Here is a 24136-nt window from a genome sequence, read left to right on the forward strand (position 1 = left end):
ATAAAGCAAGTTCATATTCATTCGACCGATCCTAATGCTGCTCCGACTCAAATCTCAACAACACTCAACAGCAAATAGAAAGAAGCGCTCATCCAGTTCCTCCGTGAGAACTAGGACATCTTTGCATGGAAACCTTCTGACATGCCAGCCGTACCCAGGGGACTGGCTGAGCACCGTTTGCGAGTCGATCTGAAAGAAAAACATGTCAAAGAGCATCCCCGTCGGTCCGCCATGGAGAAGAGGAAGGCAATTGGTGAGGAGGTGACTCGGCTTCTGGCAGCTGAGTTCATCCGCGAGATATACCACTCCGAGTGGCTCGCCAATGTTCTCATGGTCCCCAAGAAAGACGATTCACTTCACATGTGCATCGACTTCAAGCATATCAATCGGGCCTGCCCAAAAGATCATTTTCCTCGGCCCCGCATCGATCAAATTGTTGACTCGATTGCGGGATGCGAGCGTTTGTCCTTTTTGGACACTTATTCCGGGTACCATCAGATCCAACTGTATGGTCCTGATGAAATAAAAACAGCTTTTGTCACCCCATTCGGGTGCTTTTTCTATGTTACCATGCCATTTGGTCTCAAGAATGCTGGTGCCACATTCATGTGCATGATTCAGAAGTGCCTGCTCACTCAAATCATTCGGAATGTGGAAGCATACATGGATGACATCGTGGTCAAGTCACGTAAAGGTTCCGACCTACTGACCGACCTCGCCAAAACCTTTGCCAATCTGAGAAGGTATGACATCAAGCTTAATCCATCAAAGTGTACTTTCGGGGTCCCAGGAGGAAAGTTACTCGGTTTTCTCATTTCCGAACGAGGGATCAATGCAAACCCAGAAAAAAGTTGGTGCAATCCTCCGAATGAAACGCCCTGTGCATGTGCATGATGTCCAGAAGCTTACTGGTTGCCTGGCCGCATTGAGCCAATTCATTTCTCGTCTCGGTGAAAAGGCATTGCCTCTTTACCGACTGATGAAGAAATCTCACAAGTTCGAGTGGACTCCTGAAGCTAACGCGGCGTTTGCAGAGCTCAGAACCCTACTTTCCACCCAACCGGTGCTTGCTGCTCCAATCAGCAAAGAGCCTTTACTGCTTTATATCGCAGCCACTAGACAAGTTGTCAGTACAGTGCTCACGGTCGAGCGGGAAGAAGAAGGCAAAGCCTACAAAGTTTAGCGCCCATTGTATTATATTTCTGAAGTCTTAACTCTGTCCAAGCAGAGATATCCTCATTATCAGAAGTTGGTTTATGGAATTTATTTGACGACAAAGAAAGTTGCACATTACTTCTTAGATCACTCAGTTTCAATTGTGAGTGATGCTCCATTATCAGATATTCTGAACAACACAGATGCAACTGGCCGAGTGGCGAAGTGGGCGATCGAACTCCTTCTGTTAGATATCAAGTTTGAGGCAAAGAAAGTAATCAAGTCCCTAGCAATAGCAGATTTCCTCGCCGAGTGGAGTGAGTAGCAACAACCGACTCAGGTTCACTCGGAACATTGGACTATGTTCTTTGATGGGTCCATCATACTTTAGATATGGAGTCCCTCACAGTATTATCACGGATAATGGCTCCAACTTTGATTCTGATGAGTTCAGAGCATTCTGCGCCTCCCAAGGAACTCAGGTCAACTATGCGTCTGTCGCGCATCCGCAGTCGAATGGGCATGCAGAGAGAGCAAATGGTTTGATCCTCCAAGGGCTGAAACCCCGGTTGATGCATGACCTCAAGCATGCAGCAGGCGCTTGGGTAGATGAGTTGCCATCCGTCCTTTGGGGTTGAGAACAACGCCAAATCAGACGACCGGTTGGACTCCCTTCTTCCTGGTCTATGGGGCCGAAGCCATGCTGCGAAGCGATTTGCTTCACAACGCGCCCGAGTGAAACTTTTCTGAGAGGCTGAAGAAGAACAGGCACGGCAAGATGTTGTTGACCCCCTGGAAGAAGAGAGAGATGGCCTTGATTCGATCGACCATTTATTAGGAAGACCTCCGTCGATTCCATGCCAGAAATGTGAGAGGTCAGGCATTTCAGGAAGGAGACCTGATGCCCCGAGTGGATCAGCAACGGCCTCACAGGCTGGCTCCTGCTTGGGAAGGTCCCTTCATCATCACCAAGGTGCTCCACAATGGAGCATATCACCTTTACAATGTGGAACACAAGAAAGACGAGCCACGCGCTTGGAATGCGGATCTGCTCCGCCATTTTAACACTTAGGCACTCGGGTTGATGAGTTGTAATAAGAATCGTTTAGTTTGCTTATCAAACACAAAAATTTTGTAGTGCCTTAATACTTGTTATATGTCAAGTTATATGTTCAAATCCCCCAGTGGGTGGCTTAGCCGCGCACCTGATTCGCCTAAGTGCCAAAAACTACTCCGAGTGGAGAGCAATCCTCCCACTCAGGGGCTTAGCTGCGAACCTGATTCGCCTAAGTTTCTAAAATCCTACCGAGTGGAGAGCAATCCTTCCACTCGGGAGCTTAGCTGCAAACCTGATTCACCTAAGTTTCTAAAATCCTACCGAGTGGAGAGAAATCCTTCCACTCGGGGGCTTAGCTGCAGTCCCGTACTCGCTTAAGTTTCCAAAAACAACTTCGAGTGGAGAGCATTCCTCCCACTTGGGGGCTTAGCTGCGAACTTGATTCGCCTAAGTTTCTAAAATCCTACCGAGTGGAGAACAATCCTTCCACTTGGGGGCTTAGCTACGAACCTGATTCGCCTAAGTTTCTATAATCCTACCGAGTGGAGGGCAATCCTTCCACTCAGGGCTTAGCTTCAGTCACGTACTCGCCTAAGTTTCCCAAAAACTACCTCGAGTGGAGAGCAATCCTCCCACTTGGGGGCTTAGCTGCGAACCTGATTCGCCTAAGTTTCTAAAATCCTACCTAGTGGAGAGAAATCCTTCCACTCGGGGGCTTAGCTACGAACCTGATTCGCCTAAGTTTCTAAACTTCTACTGAGTGGAGAGCAATCCTTCCACACGGGGGCTTAGATGCAGTCCCGTACTCGCCTAAGTTTCTAAAATCCTACCGAGTGGAGAACAATCCTTCCACTCGGGGGCTTAGCTGCGAACCTGATTCTCCTAAGTTTCTATAATCCTACCGAGTGGAGGGCAATCCTTCCACTCGGGGGCTTAGCTTCACTCACGTACTCGCCTAAGTTTCCCCAAAACTACCTCGAGTGGAGAGCAATCCTCCCACTTGGGGGCTTAGTTGCGAACCTGATTCGCCTAAGTTTCTAAAATCCTACCAAGTGGAGAGCAATCCTTCCACTCGGGGGCTTAGCTACGAACCTGATTCGCCTAAGTTTCTAAAATCCTACCGAGTGGAGAGCAATCCTTCCACATGGGGGCTTAGATGCAGTCCCGTACTCGCCTAAGTTTCTAAAAATCCTACCGAGTGACGAGCCACACGCTTGGAATGCGGATCTGCTCTGCCATTTTAACACTTAGGCACTCGGGTTGATGAGTTGTAATAAGAATCGTTTAGTTTGCTTATCAAACACAAAAAATTTGTAGTGCCTTAATACTTGTTATATGTCAAGTTATATGTTCAAATCCCCCAGTGGGTGGCTTAGCCGCGCACCTGATTCGCCTAAGTGCCAAAAACTACTCCAAGTGGAGAGCAATCCTCCCACTCAGGGGCTTAGCTGCGAACCTGATTCGCCTAAGTTTCTAAAATCCTACCGAGTGGAGAGCAATCCTTCCACTCGGGAGCTTAGCTGCAAACCTGATTCACCTAAGTTTCTAAAATCCTACCGAGTGGAGAGAAATCCTTCCACTCGGGGGCTTAGCTGCAGTCCCGTACTCGCTTAAGTTTCCAAAAACTACTTCGAGTGGAGAGCATTCCTCCCACTTGGGGGCTTAGCTGCGAACCTGATTCGCCTAAGTTTCTAAAATCCTACCGAGTGGAGAACAATCCTTCCACTCGGGGGCTTAGCTGTGAACCTGATTCGCCTAAGTTTCTATAATCCTACCGAGTGGAGGGCAATCCTTCCACTCGGGGCTTAGCTTCAGTCACGTACTCACCTAAGTTTCCCAAAAACTACCTCGAGTGGAGAGCAATCCTCCCACTTGGGGGCTTAGCTGCGAACCTGATTCGCCTAAGTTTCTAAAATCCTACCAAGTGGAGAGCAATCCTTCCACTCGGGGGCTTAGCTATGAACCTGATTCGCCTAAGTTTCTAAAATTCTACCGAGTGGAGAGCAATCCTTCCACACGGGGGCTTAGATGCAGTCCCGTACTCGCCTAAGTTTCTAAAATCCTACCGAGTGGAGAACAATCCTTCCACTCGGGGGCTTAGCTGCGAACCTGATTCGCCTAAGTTTCTATAATCCTACCGAGTGGTGGGCAATCCTTCCACTCGGGGGCTTAGCTTCACTCACGTACTCGCCTAAGTTTCCCAAAAACTACCTCGAGTGGAGAGCAATCCTCCCACTTGGGGGCTTAGCTGCGAACCTAATTCGCCTAAGTTTTTGAAATCCTACCAAGTGGAGAGCAATCCTTCCACTCGGGGGCTTAGCTACGAACCTGATTCGCCTAAGTTTCTAAAATCCTACCGAGTGGAGAGCAATCCTTCCACATGGGGGCTTAGATGCAGTCCCGTACTCGCCTAAGTTTCTAAAAATCCTACCGAGTGACGAGCCACGCGCTTGGAATGCGGATCTGCTCCGCCATTTTAACACTTAGGCACTCGGGTCGATGAGTTGTAATAAGAATCGTTTAGTTTGCTTATCAAACACAAAAATTTTGTAGTGCCTTAATACTTGTTATATGTCAAGTTATATGTTCAAATCCCCTAGTGGGTGGCTTAGCCGCGAACCTAATTCGCCTAAGTGCCAAAAACTACTCCGAGTGGAGAGCAATCCTCCCACTCAGGGGCTTAGCTGCGAACCTGATTCGCCTAAGTTTCTAAAATGCTACCGAGTGGAGAACAATCCTTCCACTCGGGAGCTTAGCTGCAAACCTGAATCTCCTAAGTTTCTAAAATCCTACCGAGTGGAGAGCAATCCTTCCACTCGGGTGCTTAGCTGTAGTCCCGTAATCGCCTAAGTTTCCAAAAACTATTCGAGTGGAGAGCATTCTCCCACTTGGGGGCTTAGCTGCGAACCTGATTCGCCTATGTTTCTAAAATCCTACCGAGTGGAGAACAATCCTTCCACTCGGGGGCTTAGTTGCAAACCTGATTCTCCTAAGTTTCTATAATCCTACCGAGTGGAGGGTAATCCTTCCACTCGGGGGCTTAGCTTCAGTCACGTACTCGCCTAAGTTTCCCCAAAACTACCTCGAGTGGAGAGCAATCCTCCCACTTGGAGGCTTAGCTGCGAACCTGATTTGCCTAAGTTTCTAAAATCCTACCAAATGGAGAGCAATCCTTCCACTCGGGGGCTTAGCTACAGACCTGATTCGCCTAAGTTTCTAAAATCCTACCGAGTGGAGAGCAATCCTTCCACACGGGGGCTTAGATGCAGTCCCACTCGCCTAAGTTTTTAAAAATCCTACCGAGTGGAGAGCAATCGTTCCACTCGGGGGCTTAGCTGCAGTCTCATACTCGCCTAAGTCTCTAAAAATCCTACTAGGTGGAGAGCAATCCTTCCACTCGGGGGCTTAGCTGCAGTTACATACTCGCCTAAGTTTCTAAAATCCTATCGAGAGGAGAGCAATCCTCCCACTCAGAGGCTTAGCTACAGTCACGTACTCGCCTAAGTTTCTAAAATCCTACCAAGTGGAGAGCAATCCTCTCACTCGGAGGCTTAGCTGCAGTCACGTACTCGCGTAAGTCTCTAAAATCCTACCAAGCAGAGAGCAATCCTCCCACTCGGAGGCTTCACTGCAGTCTCGTACTCGCCTAAGTTAAAAACCATCCCAATCCACAAGGATGACGAAGTGCAGGACATGCACAACACCTAGTGCTCTTGTCCATGACCCACTCGACGGAGCTGCGCCACAAGTACAACGTCTGCTCCATCCCAATCCGCAAGGACAACGAAGTGCAGGTCATGCACAACGCCTAGTGTTCTTGTCCATGACCCACTCGATGGAGCTGCGCCACAAGTACAACGTCTGCTCCATCCCGATACACAAGGACGACGAAGCGCGGGACGTGCACAGCACCAAGTGCCCTTGTCCATGATCCACTCGACAGAGCTGCATCACAAAGTCAGTGACAATTCCGGCTGAAGAATCAAGTTTCACTCGGAGTCAAGAGATTCAAAAGCAACAAAGGTGAAGAAAAACATATTCAAAGAAAAACAAAGTTCAGATAAATCTCGCAGGGTTCAGAACCGTAGATAAAAGTGCTCAGGCATCAGGCCCGAAGGAGTTTTAACGGTTAAAAAATCACTTGGCATTCCGAGGCAAATTTAATTAAGGCTTAAAGTTTGTTCACTCCTCTAGAGGAGGACTGGCTAGCTCGATGAACTCGTCCAGGTCGATTCCGTCCACGATGCGAGTGGTTGCTTCAATGAAAGTCTCCATGAAGGTCTGAAACTAATGATGTTTGGTGTTGGTGACCTTGAGCGCTGCTAGCTTCTCTTCCTTGGCCTCTTTGTAGTGGACACGAACCAGACACAGAGCCACATCAGCACCACATCGGGCGGAGGACTTCTTCCATGCTTGCACTCGGCCGGGGATTTCATTGACTCGATTCATTAGAGACTCGAGGTCATTCTGGAACCTCTCCTTCGGCCAGAGCTCCGTGTCGACTCGGGAAACTGCTAGCTTCAGTCGAGCAAGATAATCCATGACGCTGGCAAGACGAGATTCCAGTCGGAGTATGTTCATGGCGGCTTCATCCTTAACAGGAGAGTTGATGGGGTCCAAGTTTGTTTCGATCCGCCCAGTTCCTTCCTTGAAGTTTTGGTAAAATTCTGCATAGCACAGCAAAATAATGAGTCGAAGAGCCGTCTGAAGAATCAACAACTATCAAGAGAAACTAGTCGACCAAGAGAAAATACCTTCAAGCATGAGGAATAACTTCTTGGCGAGTCCCCCCAGATAAGCCTCCGGCTCATTCCTCTTCTGAGAGAGATCTTCAATCTTGTCGTTCAGGGCTACCTTGTCCTTCTTCACATGTGTCACTTCCTTGTTAGCTTCGGCAAGAGCAGTCTTCAGCTTGGCGTTGTCTTCCTCTAACGTCCCAACTGAAGTCAACTTCTCATCGACAAGTGTTGTTTTCTCTTGGGCTTCTTTCTGTGCCGCTGCATGATCAAGGTCCTTCTGTGCTAGAGCCTGCCTCATTTTTCTCTAAAAAATAATAAACATCATTCAGTTTAGAACGAAGAACGGAAAGATGACTCGGGAGATAGTCCAATCTCACAGTCAGCAAGTTTTTACCTTCCATACCAGCTGCTTCGTCCATAGCCTTCTGCAAGTTCTGCTTGGCCAAGTCCAAGTCAAGATCGAGCTGGATCTGCTTCCTCTTGAATTCAGCAAATTTGGATATGAGCTCACAGGATTTCTGAAGTCAGTAAATAAGATATATTAGCTGATAGAATCGAAGATTATTTGCTCCTGAGTGATGAAGTACAAATTCAGGATATTATGACAAAAAGAGTTCTGAGACTACTATAGAATCAAACATTCAACAGTAGTCTCGGGGACTACACCAAGTGGGTGCACTTGGCATGCCCCCACTGGTTTGGTTCGGTACTCGACTTGATCACTCCAGTCGCCCAGAAAAAAGAGAAAAGCAACAACAATATTGGATCTCAGACCACCGCCGACTGCCCGCAGTCGACCACGGTCTCGGGGACTACACCCAATGGGTGCACTTGGCGTGCCCCAACTGGTTAAAGAGTTCACTCGACATTATCCGTTCGAGACCGAGTGGATTTATTATCAACAAAGATCTAAGACCCCCGCCAAATCAAACATTCGACGATGGTCTCGGGGACTACACCCAGTGGGTGCACTCTGCGTGCCCCCACTGATTTGAAAGTTCACTTGATATCGACTCAAGTGAAGAAGATTGCAAAGTAAAAGAATGCACCTAGTGGGTGAAAAGATGCAAAAGAATGCACCCAGTGGGTGAATAGATGCACACGAAGTTTGAAAAAGTTTGAAAACGCTCAACCACGGACATCTTACGAGTAATAAAGCATCAGTTCTCAAGTATCAAGTTAGAAGATCAGTCGGAAATAAACTAACCTGGACGTTGGCTCGGAGAGCTGCACTGGCATCATAGGCGGCTTGGCTGGTCTCACGCACCGTCTTCATCCGTTCCATCATAAGGCCTGCTTGGAGTATCCACTACAACAAGAACCCCCCTATAGCAACACATGATCTGCAACGCATTAAGGATGTGTTGTAAAGTATCTGCCTGCCACGCAATATTGCGTTGCGACCTCTATGCGTTGCTTGCTGTGTGAACGACAATGAATACTTTGTGATGTAGGTTGTGCGTTGCATTTTTAATAAATAGAGCAATAATATTTTTATAAGATAATATTATCATTTAAACATCATCCAGAGTTGCACTGGTGTCATAGGCGGCTTGGCTGGTGTCACGCACTGTCTTCATCCATTCCATCATAAGGCCTGCTTGGAGCGCTTCTTTAGCAGCACTCGTCTGATCCTCTAGGACATGATGGGTAACGAACAGCGGAGACGGTGGAACAGTCGCAGAAATCTGAGGTTCTGAAGTATGGAGTTGAACAGATGAAGCAGGATCTTGAGCAGTCGACGCTGATGGACGTTCAGTCGACACAGGATCGGCAAAAGTGACAGAGGCCCGACTGAGGTCTCCAGTTTGCTGGATCACCAGTTCTGGCACTGATGTTGTCTAAGCTGTCTTGCCGGTCGACGACTTCCTGCCCGAGCTCCTACCTCTCCTTCCCATAGGCCTCAGAGGCAGATCTTCATCATCGTCTGGAAGTTCAATCACATGCTGCGGCGCTGCAAAAGATTCAACCGTAATATATCAGTCTACCTGCAAATCAATTGACAAAGGGGAGGCAAGATGGCAGAGTCACACCTGCTTTGGAGGTGGTCGCATCTTCCATTTCCGCATCATCCTCATTCCTGTAAATATCCACAGAAGTCTCAGAAGTAGCAGCACTACAAGTTCCCGAACTCACTTGGTCAAGCAAGAAAGCAAGTCGACGGCTACTTAAGAAGTTCTTGAATAAAATGAGAAAACAGAACACTTACCCGGAGGCGATGGGAACATCAATATTGATCTTAGGCAGGGTCTTCCGAGGCTTAGGAGCCGCAATCTTGGGTTTCTTCAGCGCCTTCTTAGTCAGAACGGGGGAGGAAGTCTGAGTGCGCTTCGAGGTCTGCGCGACTGCCTTGCCGCGGATGCTCGCGGGGTCATGGGTCTGCTCGGAACGCCTTTCACTGTGGGGTGGAGAGTCGACCTCCTCGGCGTCGCTTGAGTCCTCACTCTCCTCCTCGTCCTCGTCATTGGATTTCCAGTCGCCACTTTTGCCCCCACTCGCCTCTCCGTCCTGGTTCTGCTCTCCATTGGGCATCGAGTATGTCTCAGTGTAAATATGCAAGGCAAAGAATAACGTAGACATTAATCGGACACGAAGACAGCTGCAAATCAGAATGAAGAAACACTCGACAGTAAAGGACAGACCTTTTCAGGTTCATGCCCAGCGCAGAATGGTTGGACTCTTCTGGACCCCCGGGGGTTATCTTTGTTTCCAGTGATGCCCTACAACCACAACTCCACCATCTCTTCAGTGACCTCCTCCGGGTGGATCCGAGTGGTGTCCTCAATGCCCGAGTACATCCATATAGGGTGGTTGTGGGCCTGGAGTGGCTGGACGCGTCGACTGAGAAACACTTCCAGCAAGTCCATACCGGTCACGCAGTCTCGGACAAATTGGACTACTCGCTCCATCAGCATGTTCACCTCTGATCTCTCTGCTGGAGTTACTTTCAACGAAGTGGGTTGTTGGACTCACTCCATGGAGAAGGGAGGGAGACTGGTCGAGTGACCAGGAGTCAGTTGGTCCTTGCAGTAGAAACAGGTCGACTGCCACCCTCTAACTGACTCGGGATGGATCACAGCTGGAAAAGCACTTTTGCTTCTCATCTGAATAACTAGACCTACACACATCTAGATCACATGAATCTTCTCATCATTCGGATTATCCTTTTCATAGACTGAGAGCGACAAGCGAAGATGTGTTTGAAGAGACCCCAATGCGGTCGACTGCCCAAGAAATTTTCACACATGGAAACGAACACAGCGAGGTACGTGATGGTGTTGGGGATAAAGTGATGAAGTTGGGCTCCAAAGATGTTCAGAAAACGCCGAAAGAAAGGATGGGGGGTAGAGAGAAACAACGGTCAACGTGAGTCATGATAACCCACAAGAATAGGGGATCGCAACAGTTTTCGAGGGTAGAGTATTCAACCCAAATTTATTGATTCGACACAAGGGGAGCCAAAGAATATTCTCAAGTATTAGCAGCTGAGTTGTCAATTCAACCACACCTGACTTAATATCTGCAGCAAAGTGTTTAGTAGCAAAGTAATATGATAGTAGTGGTAACGGTAGCAAAAGGTAACAGTAGTAAAAGTAATGTTTTTGGTATTTTGTAGTGATGATAGCAATAGCAACGGAAAAGTAAATAAGCGGAGAACAATATGTGGAAAGCTCGTAGGCAATGGATCGGTGATGGAGAATTATGCCGGATGCAGTTCATCATGTAACAGTCATAACCTAGGGTGACAAAGAACTAGCTCCAGTTCGTCAATGTAATGTAGGCATGTATTCCGAATATAGTCATACGTGCTTATGGAAAAGAACTTGCATGACATCTTTTGTCCTAGCCTCCCGTGGCAGCGGGGTCCTTACGAAAACTAAGGGATATGAAGGCCTCCTTTTAATAGAGAACCAGAACAAAGCATTAACACATAGTGAATACATGAACTCCTCAAACTACGGTCATCACCGGTAAGTATCCCGATTATTGTCACTTCGGGGTTAACGGATCATAACACATAATAGGTGACTATAGACTTGCAAGATAGGATCAAGAACACTCATATATTGATGAAAACATAATAGGTTCAGATCTGAGATCATGGCACTTGGGCCCCAGTGACAAGCATTAAGCATAGCAAAGTCATAGCAACATCAATCTCAAAACATAGTGGACACTAGGGATCAAACCCTAACAAAACTAACTCGATTACATGATAGATCCCATCCAACCCATCACCATCCAGCAAGCCTATGATGGAATTACTCACGCACGGCGGTGAGCATCATGAAATTGGTGATGGAGGATGGTTGATGATGACGATGGCGATGGATTCCCCTCTCTGGAGCCCCGAACGGACTCCAGATCAGCCCTCCCGAGAGGTTTTAGGGCTTGGCGGCGGCTCCGTATCGTAAAACGCGATGATTTCTTCTCTCTGATTTTTTTCTCCCCAAAACACAATATATGGAGTTGGAGTCGGAGAGGCAACAGGGGTCCCATGAGGTAGGGGGGGGCGCCCCCACCCTCGTGGAGAGGTGGTGGGCCCCTGGCCTTCATCTTTTGCAGGTATTTTTCATATTTTCTGAAAAGTTGCTCCGTGAAGTTTCGGGTCATTCCAAGAATGTTTGTTTCTACACATAAATAACACCATGGTAATTCTGCTTCATACAGCGTCAGTCCGGGTTAGTTTCATTCAAATCATGCAAGTTAGATTCCAAAACAAGGGCAAAAGTATTTGGAAAAGTAGATACGACGGAGACGTATCAACTCCCCCAAGCTTAAACCTTTGCTTGTCCTCAAGCAGTTCAGTTGATAAACTAAAAGTGATAAAGAAAAAATTTTACAAACTCTATTTGCTCTTGTTGTTGTAAATATGTAAAGCCAGCATTCAAGTTTTCAGCAAAGATTATAACTAACCACATTCACAATAATGCATAGGTCTCAAGTTTACTCATATCAATGGCATAATCAACTAGCGAGCAATAATAATAAATCTTGGATGACAACACTTTCTCAAAACAATCATAATATGATATAACAAGGTGGTATCTCGCTAACCCTTTCTGAGACCGCAAAACATAAATGCAGAGAACCTTTAATGACCAAGGACTGACTAGACATTGTAATTCATGGTAAAAGAGATCCAGTCAAGTCATACTCAATGTAAACTAATAGTAATGAATGCAAATGACAGCGGTGCTCTCCAACTGGTGCTTTTTAATAAGAGGATGATGACTCGGCATAAAAGTAAATAGATAGGCCCTTCGCAGAAGGAAGCAGGGATTTGTAAAGGTGCCAGAGCTCGGTTTTGATACAGAGGTGAATAATATTTTGAGAGGTATACTTTCATTGTCAACATAACAACCAAGAGATGGCGATATCTTCCATGCTACACACATTATAGGCGGTTCCCAAACAGAATGGTAAAGTTTATACTCCCCCTTCCACCAACAAGCATCAATCCATGGCTTGCTTGAAACAATGAGTGCCTCCAACTAACAAGAGTCCCAGGGGGAGTTTTGTTTGCAATTATTTTGATTTAGTTTGCATAAAGCATGGGACTGGGCATCCCGGTGACCAGCCATTTATCTCGTGAGTGAGGAGCGGAGTCCACTCGTCTTGAGAATAACCCGCCTAACATGGAAGATACAGACATCCCTAGTTGATACATGAGCTATTCGAGCATACAAAATTGGATATTTATTTGAAAGTTTAGAGTTTGGCACATACAAATTTACTTGGAATGGCAGGTAGATACCGTATATAGGTAGGTATAGTGGACTCATGTGGAATAACTTTGGGGTTTAAGGGATTGGATGCACAAGCAGTATTCCCGCTTAGTACAAGTGAAGGCTAGCAAAAGACTGGGAAGCGACCAGCTAGAGAGCGACAACAGTCATGGACATGCATTAAAATTAATCAACACCGAATGCAAGCATGAGTAGGATATAATCCACCATGAACATAAATATCGTGAAGGCTATGTTGATTTTGTTTCAACTACATGCGTGAACATGCGCCAAGTCAAGTCACTTAAATCATTCAGAGGAGGATACCACCCTATCATACCACATCATAACCATTTTAATAGCATGTTGGCACGCAAGGTAAACCATTATAAGCTCCTAGCTAATTAAGCATGGCACAAGAAACTATGATCTCTAGTTGTCATTGCAAACATGTTTATTCATAATAGGCTGAATCAGGAACGATGAAATAATCATATTTACAAAAAACAAAAGAGGTCAAGTTCATACCAGCTTTTCTCATCTCAGCCAGTCCATCATATATCATCATAATTGCCTTTCACTTGCACGATCGAATGATGTGAATAATAATAATAGTGCACATGCATTGGACTAAGCTGGAATCTGCAGGCATTCAATAAACAGGAGAAGACAAGGCAATATGGGATCTTTTGTTAGATAAACAATAATACATATAAGAGCCACTTCAACAATTTAATTATGGTCTTCTCCTATCGACCCCCAAAGAAAAGAAAAGAAATAAAACTATTTACACGGGAGAGCTCCCAACAAGTAAAAGAAGAACAGGAAATCTTTTTGGGTTTCTTTTTAATTACTACTACAAGCATGGAAATTAAACTGATTAAAAGCTACAACTATTTTTTTGTTTTTCTTAAGGTTTATTAAACACACAAGAAGAAATCATAAAAAAGGAAATAAACTAGCATGGATGATACAATGAAAAAGTATGAGCACCGACATCTAGCAATGAGTGTGTGAACATAAATGTAATGTTGGTGGGAAATACATACTCCCCCAAGCTTAGCCTTTTGGCCTAAGTTGGTCTATGGCCACGGCTGGCCTGGCGGATATCCATAATAGTAGTTGGGGTCGTACTGAGATGCAGCGGCTATCGCCTGCTGAGCTGCAGCGTGGCGACGAGCGGCCTCCGCTCTCCTCTTGTACTCATCTGCCTCCTCTCTGGTAATGGTATATCTTCCTCTTGCCTGATAATCAAAGAAGGCAGGAGTAGGGAGAGTAATATGGACAGCACGGCGTCTGTCAAAGATTAGTCGATACTGGAGAGGCGATTCATTCCTCTCGACAAACTGATGGTGAACCATAGCATTAAAGTCTAAGTAAGTAGGAGGTAATTCAATATCATCTTCGCGTATGGCTACACCAAGAAAATTAGCTATCCGGGTTGCATAAATTCCACCAAAGAAATCTCCATTAAATCTATTAAGATGCAACCTACGTGCAACAATGGCTCCCAAATTATAAGATTTATCTCCTAACACAGCACTCCTAAGAATACTGAGATCGGGGACACACATGTGACATGCCTCATCTTTACCATTGATGAATCTACCTATGAAGAGAGCAAAATAATGTATAGCAGGAAAGTGAATGCTCCCTATGGTGGCTTGTGTTATATCTCTAGATTCTCCCACAGTTATACTAGCAAGAAAATCTCTAAATTCAGATTTGCGAGGATCCCTTATACTACCCCATTGTGGAAGTTTGCAAGCAGTGGTAAAATCCTCTAAGTCCATAGTATAAGAATTTTCATAAAGATCAAACAGGACAGTTGGAGAATTATGCGAAGTTGAAAATTCAAAGCTCCTCACAAAGGTACTGGTGAGGTTGTGATACTGGCTGCACTTCTCCTCCTCGAAGCTCACAAGATCAGCGTTACGCAAATATGTGTTAAATTCTTCCTTAATTCCCGCTCGATCCAAAAAGTTCTCAGAAGGCCATTCACAAGGACGCACTGGAGCGTCTCTTGGTGGCTCATCATCAGCATCACGCATTGCAAGCCTGGGTCCTTGCTTCATTGAAGAACCACCTTGGAACATTTTCCTAAGCATATTTCTTCCTCTGAAAAATTCTGAAAATTTTTAGTAACTTCAAAATAAACGTAAATCAAACTCAATAATATTCATAGCAACTACTCCTACAAGTGCCTAGGGCCTATATCATGCACCAAAACTACTTGGAACCATATAAATTTGACATGCAAGCTCAAGAACAGGGTCACCTAAGAAGCAAAAAATTGCAATGAATAAAGCACTAGAACAAAAACTAATTGGACCAATGGAGGAGTCACATACCAAGGAACAATCTCCCCAAGCAGTTTTGGGAGAGGTGCTTTGAGCAAGGAGATCGAAAATGGCAGCAAAGTGAGCTAGAACTCATGCTTGAGCTGGATATTCGTGTTTGGGGGGAGGAAGAAGGAGTGTATGGGTGAAAGGATAAGTGGAGGAGGGCCACCGTGGGCCCACGAGGCAGGGGGCGCGCCCAGGGGGTAGGGTGTGCCCTCCACCCTCGTGGGCAGGTGGTTGACCCCCTACTGTGTTCTTAGTGCCAGATATTCTCAAATATTCTGAAAAAAATCATATTTAAATTTCAGGGCATTTGGAGAACTTTTATTTTCAAGGTATTTTTATATTGCACGGATAATCAGATAACAGACAAAAAAATATTTATTTTCATTTTATTTAATATAAATAACAGAAAATAAAAGTGGGGTACAGAAGGTTGTGCCTTCTAGTTTCATCCATCTCATGATCATCAAAAGGAATCCACTAACAAGGTTGATCAAGTCTTGTTAACGAACTCATTCCGAATAACATGAAATCGGAGAAATTTTGAATAACACTATGTTACCTCAACGGAGATATGCACATCCCCAATAATAAGAATATCATATTTCTTCTTGACAGTAGGAAGAGGAAATTCAAAACCTCCAAATATAATCAATGGAATTTTTCCAATAGAATTGATACTGTGAACTTGAGGTTGTTTCCTCGGAAAGTGTACCGTATGCTCATTACCATTTACATGAAAAGTGACATTGCCTTTAGTGCAATCAATAACAGCCCCTGCAGTATTCAAAAAGGGTCTTCCAAGAATAATAGACATACTATCGTCCTCGGGAATATCAAGAATAACAAAGTCCGTTAAAACAGTAATGTTTGCAACTACAACTGGCACATCCTCACAAATACCGACAGGTATAGCAGTTGATTTATCAGCCATTTGCAAAGATATTTCAGTAGGTGTCAACTTATTCAAATCAAGTCTACGATATAAAGAGAGAGGCATAACACTAACACAGGCTCCAAGATCACATAAAGAAGTTTTAACATAGTTTCTTTTAATGGAGCATGGTATAGTTGCTACACCGGGATCTCCAAGTTTCTTTGGTATTCCACCCTTAAAAGTATAATTAGCAAGCATGGTGGAAATTTCAGCTTCTGGTATCTTTCTTTTATTTGTAATTATATCTTTCATGTACTTAGCATAAGGATTGGTTTTGAGCATATCAGTTAATCGCATACGCAAAAAGATAGGTCTAATCATTTCAGCAAAGCGCTCAAAATCCTCATCATCCTTTTTCTTGGATGGTTTGGGAGGAAAAGGCATGGGTTTCTGAACCCAAGGCTCTCTTTCTTTACCATGTTTCCTAGCAACAAAGTCTTTCTTATCATAACGTTGATTCTTTGATTGTGGGTTATCAAGATCAACAGTAGGTTCAATTTCTATATCATTATCATTACTAGGTTGAGCATCATTATGAACATTATTATTAACATTACCACTAGTTTCAGGTTCATCACCAGATTGAGTTTCAGCATCAGAAATAGGAATATCATTTGGATTCTCAGGTGTTTCAACAATAGGATCACTTGAAGCATGCAAAGTCCTATCATTTTTCTTTTTCTTCTTTTTAGACGAACTAGGTGCATTTGTATTATTTCTCTGAGAATCTTGCTCAATTCTCTTAGGATGGCCTTCAGGATACAAAGGTTCCTAAGTCATTTTACCACCTCTAGTCATAACTCTATCGGCATTATCATTATCTTTACTATTCAATTCATTGAGCAAATCATTTTGAGCTTTAAGTACTTGTTCTACTTGAGTGCTAACCATAGAAGCATGTTTACTAATCAGTTTAAGTTCACCTTTAACAGTAGCCATATAATCACCCAAGTGTTCAAGCATATTTGAATTGTATTTCAATTGTCTACCAAAATAAGCATTACAATCCTCTTGCTTAGCCATAAATTTATCAAACTCATCTAAGCATGGGCTAGCAAATTTAGTAAATGGGATTTCAGCTTTATCATATCTGTAGAGAGAATTTACCTTTACTACCTGTGTTGGGTTATCAAGACCATGGGTTTCTTCAATAGGTAATGGATTAAGATTATATGTTTCTTCAACAGGCGGTAAATTAAGACCATGTATTTCTTCAATAGGAGGTAAATTCTTAACATCTTCAGCTTTAATACATTTTTCTTTCATAGATTTCTTTGCTTCTTGTATATCTTCAGGACTGAGAAATAGAATACCCCTCTTCTTTGGAGTTCGTTTAGGAATAGGCTCAGGAATTGGCTCCGGAGGTTTCCAATTATTTTCATTTGTCAACATATTATTCAATAGAATTTTAGCTTCATCCGGTGTTCTTTCCCTGAAAACAGAACTACCACAACTATCCAGGTAATCTCTGGAGGCATCGCTTAGTCCATTATAAAAGATATCAAGTATTTCATTTTTCTTAAGAGGATGATCAGGCAAAGCATTAAGTAATTGGAGAAGCCTCCCCCAAGCTTGTGGGAGACTCTCTTCTTCAATTTGCACAAAATTATATATATCCCTTAAAGCAGCTTGTTTCTTATGAGTAGGGAAATATTTAGCAGAGAAGTAATAAATCATATCCTGGGGACTACGCACACAACCAGGATCAAGAGAATTAAACCATATCTTGGCATCACCCTTTAATGAGAACAGAAATATTTTAAGGATATAAAAGTAACGAGTTCTCTCATCTTTAGTGAACAGGGTGGCTATATCATTCAGTTTAGTCAAATGTGCCACAACAGTTTCAGATTCATAACCATGAAAAGGATCAGATTCAACCAAAGTAATTATATCAGGATCAAAAGAGAATTCATAATCCTTATCAGTAACAAAGATAGGTGAAGTAGCAAAAGCAGGGTCAGGTTTCATTCTAGCATTTAGAGATTGCTTACTCCATTTAGCTAATAACCTTTTGAGTTCATTTCTATTTTTGCAAGCTAAAATAGCTAAAGAAGCTTCTTGATCAAAAACATAACCCTTAGGAATAACAAGTGATTCTTCATCATCACTTTCATCAGTATCACCAGATTCAATATTTTCAATCTCTCTAGCCCTCGCAAGTTGTTCATCAAGAAAATCACTAAGTGGCACAGTAGTATCAGGCATAGAGGTAGTTTTATCATAAGTATCATGCATAGCAGAAGTGGCATCATGAATAACATGCGACATATCAGAACGAATAGCAGAAGTAGGTGTAGGTGTCGCAAGCTTACTCAAAACAGAAGGTCAATCAAGTGCAGAGCTAGATGGCAGTTCCTTACCTCCCCTCGTAGTTGAGGGATAAATCTTGGTTTTTGGATCTCTCAAGTTCTTCATAATGATAAGCAGATATATATCCAAAGTGACTCAAAGAATAGAGCTATGCTCCCCGACAACGGCGCCATAAAATAGTCTTGATAACCCACAAGTATAGGGGATCGCAACCGTTTTCGAGGGTAGAGTATTCAACCCAAATTTACTGATTCGACACAAGGGGAACCAAAGAATATTCTCAAGTATTAGAAGCTAAGTTGTCAATTCAACCACACCTGGAAACTTAATATCTGCAGCAAAGTGTTTAGTAGCAAAGTAATATGATAGTAGTGGTAACAGTAGCAAAAGGTAACAGTAGTAAAAGTAATGTTTTTGGTTTTTTGTAGTGATGATAGCAATAGCAACGGAAAAGTAAATAAGCGGAGAACAATATGTGAAAAGCTCATAGGCAATCGATCGGTGATGGACAATTATGCCGGATGCGGTTCATCATGTAACAATCATAACCTAGGGTGACACATAACTAGCTCCAGTTCATCAATGTAATGTAGAGATGTATTCCGAATATAGTCATACGTGCTTATGGAAAAAAACTTGCATGACATCTTTTGTCCGACCCTGCCGTGGCAGCAGGGTCCTTACGGAAACTAAGGGATATTAAGGCCTCCTTTTAATAGAGAACCGGAACAAAGCATTAACACATAGTGAATACATGAACTCCTCAAACTACGGTCATCACCGGTAAGTATCCCGATTATTGTCACTTCGGGGTTAACGGATCATAACACATAATAGGTGACTATAGACTTGCAAGATAGGATCAAGAACACTCATATATTGATGAAAACATAATAGGTTCAGATCTGAAATCATGGCACTCGGGCCCTAGTGATAAGCATTAGACATAGCAAAGTCATAGCAACATCAATCTCAGAACATAGTGGACACTAGGGATCAAACCCTAACAAAACTAACTCGATTACATGATAGATCCCGTCCAACCCATCACCGTCCAACAAGCCTACGATGGAATTACTCACGCACGGTGGTGAGCATCATGAAATTGGTGATGGAGGATGGTGGACGATGACGATGTCGATGGATTCCCCTCTCCAGAGCCCCGAACGGACTCCAGATCAGCCCTCCCGAGAGGTTTTAGGGCTTGGCGGCGGCTCCGTATTGTAAAAGGCGATGATTTCTTCTCTTTGATTTTTTTCTCCCCGAAACACAATATATGGAGTTGGAGTTGGAGTCGGAGAGGAAATAGGGGGCCCACGAGGTAGGGGGGCGCGCCCTAGGGGGCAGGCGCGCACCCTACCCTCGTGGGGAGGTGGTGGGCCCCCTGGCCTTCATGTTTTGCAGGTATTTTTCATATTTTCTGAAAAGTAGCTCCGTGAAGTTTCAGGTCATTCCGAAAATGTTTGTTTCTGCACATAAATAACACCATGGTAATTCTGCTGAAAACAGAGTTAGTCCGGGTTAGTTCCATTCAAATGATGCAAGTTAGAGTCCAAAACACGGGCAAAAGTGTTTGGAAAAGTAGATACGATGGAGACGTATCAATTCGCAAGGAGGACGCACTTACCCTCCAGCGACTGCGGCTCGGTCTCGTTGCCAGGAAGCCTCCAAGATTCGTGGGCAATCAAGCCCCCTGTGGCCAGAACCTACACATCCTCCAGCTGAATCGTGGAGCGAATCCAGTCGCCCTTGATCCAGTCGGGCGGCAGGCCAGACCTCGAGAAAGATCCCCCTGACTCGTCTTCTTGCCCTTTGGCTTCTCTGCCGCCGTTGGCGTCACCTTCTTGGCGCGCTCCAGAGCCGCCGTCTTGTCCTTCCCCATCGTCGCAGGCTACTCACGGGTAGTGCGGAGGTGTCGAGAGCGGCAGAGGACGAGGTGAAGAAACAGAGGAAGGAGAAGGAGAATGGGATGCACTGTGCAGACCCACCGGCCGCAGAGCCTTTTATTTGCCCGTTTCCGAGTGGCTGACATGCGGGCCCGAGAAATCCTGTCAGATCCCGCAACAGTCGCACGCTCGGTACGTGGCGAAAAAGGCGGCATGGAGATCGAGGCGCCCCTGCCTAACTCGTCCCGATTACTGTAGCGCTCTCCGTCCCGCGCGCTTCCCCAAATTTCGAATCCCGTGAGATCCAGGAATGGCAGCGCAATCACTCATGCCAAAGATTTCGTTCTACTCCAACACTTGACGCATTCCAGAATGAGTTCACTCGACAAATTCTAAATGGATCAAGGCAGCTGTAAATAAAGTTCAAGTTCCAACGTGGTTCACCAACCCAAGCAAGATGCCCCCGAAGCGTAAAAATTGGGTCAGAACCATCTCCAACCTCTTCTCCCCTCGGACCTCGATCCATTCGGGGGCTAATGATGATAACATGTACCTAGGGTAGGGTAATAGCCCTGACCTAGACGCCCTTCCCAAGGACACTACCCAAAGATCAACAGCATTCAAAACACAACAGTTTCCACCGACTGGAATCTACTCAGAGTGCAACCCACTCGACCAAATTCCACTCGGATAACCCAATTCCATTCGACCAGTATATCACCATTCAACCGTACAAGAAACCACTCGGAATACAGAAGACCTAAAGTCACTCGGGATGGCAACGGTCAGGCGTTCACTCCGTAGTGTTAATGATCATTTATGTGTCTTTATTACTGGCGTTACCAGTAACGCCTCACCTTTATGTACATTGAACTCCTTGTAACGTGGGTTTCCTGGGGTCCTGGCGCACTCTATATAAGCCACCCCTCCACTGAGATAAGGGTTCACACCCCCTGTAACTTCACACATAATCCAGCCGACCGCCTCAGGGCACCGAGACGTAGGGCTATTACTTCCTCCGAGAAGGGCCTAAACTCGTAAATCTTGCGTGCACAACCTCATCATAGCTAGGATCTTGCCTCCTCCTACGTACCCCCCTTTCTACTATCAGACTTAGAACCACGACAGGTATCATCATATATACCTAGTTCAATCTCGTTACCGGCAAGTCTCTTTACTCGTTCTGTAATGCATCATCCCACAAGTAACTCATTAGTCACATTGCTTGCAAGGCTTATAGTGATGTGCATTACCGAGAGGACCCAGAGATACCTCTCCGACAATCGGAGTGACAAATCCTAATCTTGATCTATGCCAACTCAACAAACACCATCAGAGACACCTGTAGAGCATCTTTATAATCACTCAGTTACGTTGTGACGTTTGATAGCACACTAAGTGTTCCTTCGGTATTCGGGAGTTGCATAATCTCATAGTTATAGGAACATGTATAAGTCATGAAGAAAGCAATAGCAATGAACTAAACGATCACAGTGCTAAGCTAATGGATGGGTCATGTAAATCACATCATTCTCTAATGATGTGATCCCGTTCATCAAATGATAACTCATGTCCATGGCTAGAAAACTTAACCATCTTTGATTAACGAGCTAGTCAAGTACAGGCATACTAGTGACACTCTGTTTGTCTATGTATTCACACATATACTAAGTTTCCAGTTAATACAATGGTAGCATGAATAATAAATATTTATCATGATATAAGAAAATATAAATAACAACTTTATTGCCTCTAGGGTATATTTCCTTCACAAATTACCTGCTATTTCGAGTTAGATTTCTTAGCTGATCACATATACTCCGGTAGCTCCTTTTGACATGCTGAACATTATAATCGTACGTGTACGTACCACTAGAATGATTGTGATGTGGAGGGTGGAGTGCCTTGATGGCGACTGCGATGATAAGAGGGCTGCACATCGGGTTCTCCTCGATGCCGGTGTTGTGGATGGAGAGACACACATCTCTATGCTTTGCCTTGAAGGCCCTGGCGTAGGAGTCCCAGGCGGTGTTGGTGTAGACGGTTTCGATGGGAAGTATACCGGAGTCGGGGGCGACCGACACGTTGAGCTTCTCTTCCTGGGCGCACGACCAAGCGACGATCAAGGTGATGGAGTAGTACATCTAAAGGGTGACATTGAACTGCATCCGGATGGTGGCGTCGTTTCCCAGACGCAAGGCGTTGGCTCCCTTGGGCACCGCCATGATCATGTCATCCTGCTTGTGCCCCGACTAGTTGTACTCGATGAACCCCGAAATCTCCCAGTATTGTACCGAGTAGCTTCTGTCGTGGTTCTAAGACTGACAGTAGAATAGGGGGGTAGGAATGTAGAGGCAAGATCCTAGCTATGGAGGAGTTGTACACACGAGTCTTACGAGTTCAGGCCCTTCTCGAAGGAAGTAACAGCCCTACGTCTCAGAGCCCAGAGGCGGTCGACTGAATATATGTGTGTGAATTACATTAAGTGCGAACTCTTGTCCCAGAGGAGGGGGTGGCTTATATAGAGTACGCCAGGACCCCAGCTCCCCTCCATTGTACAAGGTTCAATGCTCATAAAGGAGGGGTGTTACTGGTAACGTCTGCAATAAAGTGTTGTAAATGCCCATAAAGCTATGGTTTAAGTCTTGACCATTGCAGAGTGGAGGGTTTCTCGTCTTCTGGTGGTCGAGTGTCTTCAAGGTGGTCGAGTGAGCACATCTTCATGGTCGAGTGGATGATGGTTTCTCTTGGACTGCTTCTGATTCTTTGTAGAGATGTCCTCGGGGAGGGTATGTTGGACAGATCCATGACCCTACCCTAGGTACATAGCTTCATCATTAGCCCCCGAATGGATCAGGGTTTGAGTAAGGAAGGAGCTGGGAACACTTCCGACCCATTCTTTGTGTTATGAGTATATCTTGTTCTGGAACAATGAGTTGAGGTGATGATGTCGACTCCTTTCTCAATCGCCTTGGTCCATTCTTGGTTTTTGTCGAGTGAATTTTCACAGTAGAATTCCGAATGATGATGTAGAGGATGTTTGTCTTCAGTCTGACAAGTTGCTCTGCTCTCCGCGGATTTTGCGGGATTCGAATTTTGGGAAGTGCGCCAGACGGACGGAACCGAGGTTATCGGGACAGATTAGGCAAGTCTCCTCGATCCCCGTGCCACCTTTTTCGCCACGTACTACGCGTGCGACTGTTGCGGGATTTGTTTAGATCGCCTGGGTCCACCAGTCAGTCACTCGGGGGACGACCTTATAAAAGGCTCCGGACCAGGCCTCTGCCCCGTGCGCTCCCATTGTCTCTTCTTCTTCTCCCGATCTCTCCGCCACTCTCGCTTCCGCTCTTGTCGCCGGACTCTCGCTCGAGCTCAACCCGTCGCCATGGGGAAAGAGAGGACGGTGGCGCTGGAGCGCGCGAAGAAGGCGACCGCGAAGGCGAAGGGGAAGCGGACCAGCTGGGGCGGATCCTCATCAAGATCCGGCCTGCCGCCAGGCTGGATCTAGGGCGACTGGATCCGCTCGACAATCAGCCAGGACGACCTCGACGACCTGGTGGAGGGGGGACTGATCCCCCACAAGTCGGCGCGGCTCCCAGGTAACGAAACTGAGTCGCAGCCAAGGGAGGGTGAGTGTGTTCTCCTCGCCACCCACGTAGATCGCGGATTCTCACTGCCTCCCCATCCTTTCTTCTGGGGTTTTTTGAACTTCTTTGGGGCTCAACTTCACCATTTCACTCCAAACACCATAGTCTATCTGGCCGCTTTCGTGTCGATGTGTGAAAATTTCTTGGGCTGTCGACCGCACTGGGGCCTTTTCAAACACATCTTCACCTGCCGCTCCCAGTCGGTCAAAAAGGCCAAATTGAGTGACGAGGGGACACAAGTGATCCAGATGTGCGGGGGTCTGGGGATCCAGATGAGGAGCACGAGTACCTTCCCAGCCATCATCCTTCCCGACTCGGTCCGAGGCTG

At 45.3% G+C, this 24136-nt stretch overlaps 1 pseudogene; it reads right to left on the reverse strand.

Annotated features, from left to right (window-relative positions):
* The window catches only part of LOC125537358 (BIIDXI-like protein At5g11420 pseudogene), a 205660-nt pseudogene extending 182872 nt beyond the window's left edge, over positions 1-22788 (reverse strand).
* Between the last annotated feature and the right edge of the window lie 1348 nt (positions 22789-24136).

The sequence above is a fragment of the Triticum urartu genome, chromosome 2A, assembly GCF_056163025.1.
Source record: "Triticum urartu cultivar PI428250 chromosome 2A, HENAU_Tu73, whole genome shotgun sequence".
Classification (NCBI taxonomy): domain Eukaryota; kingdom Viridiplantae; phylum Streptophyta; class Magnoliopsida; order Poales; family Poaceae; genus Triticum; species Triticum urartu.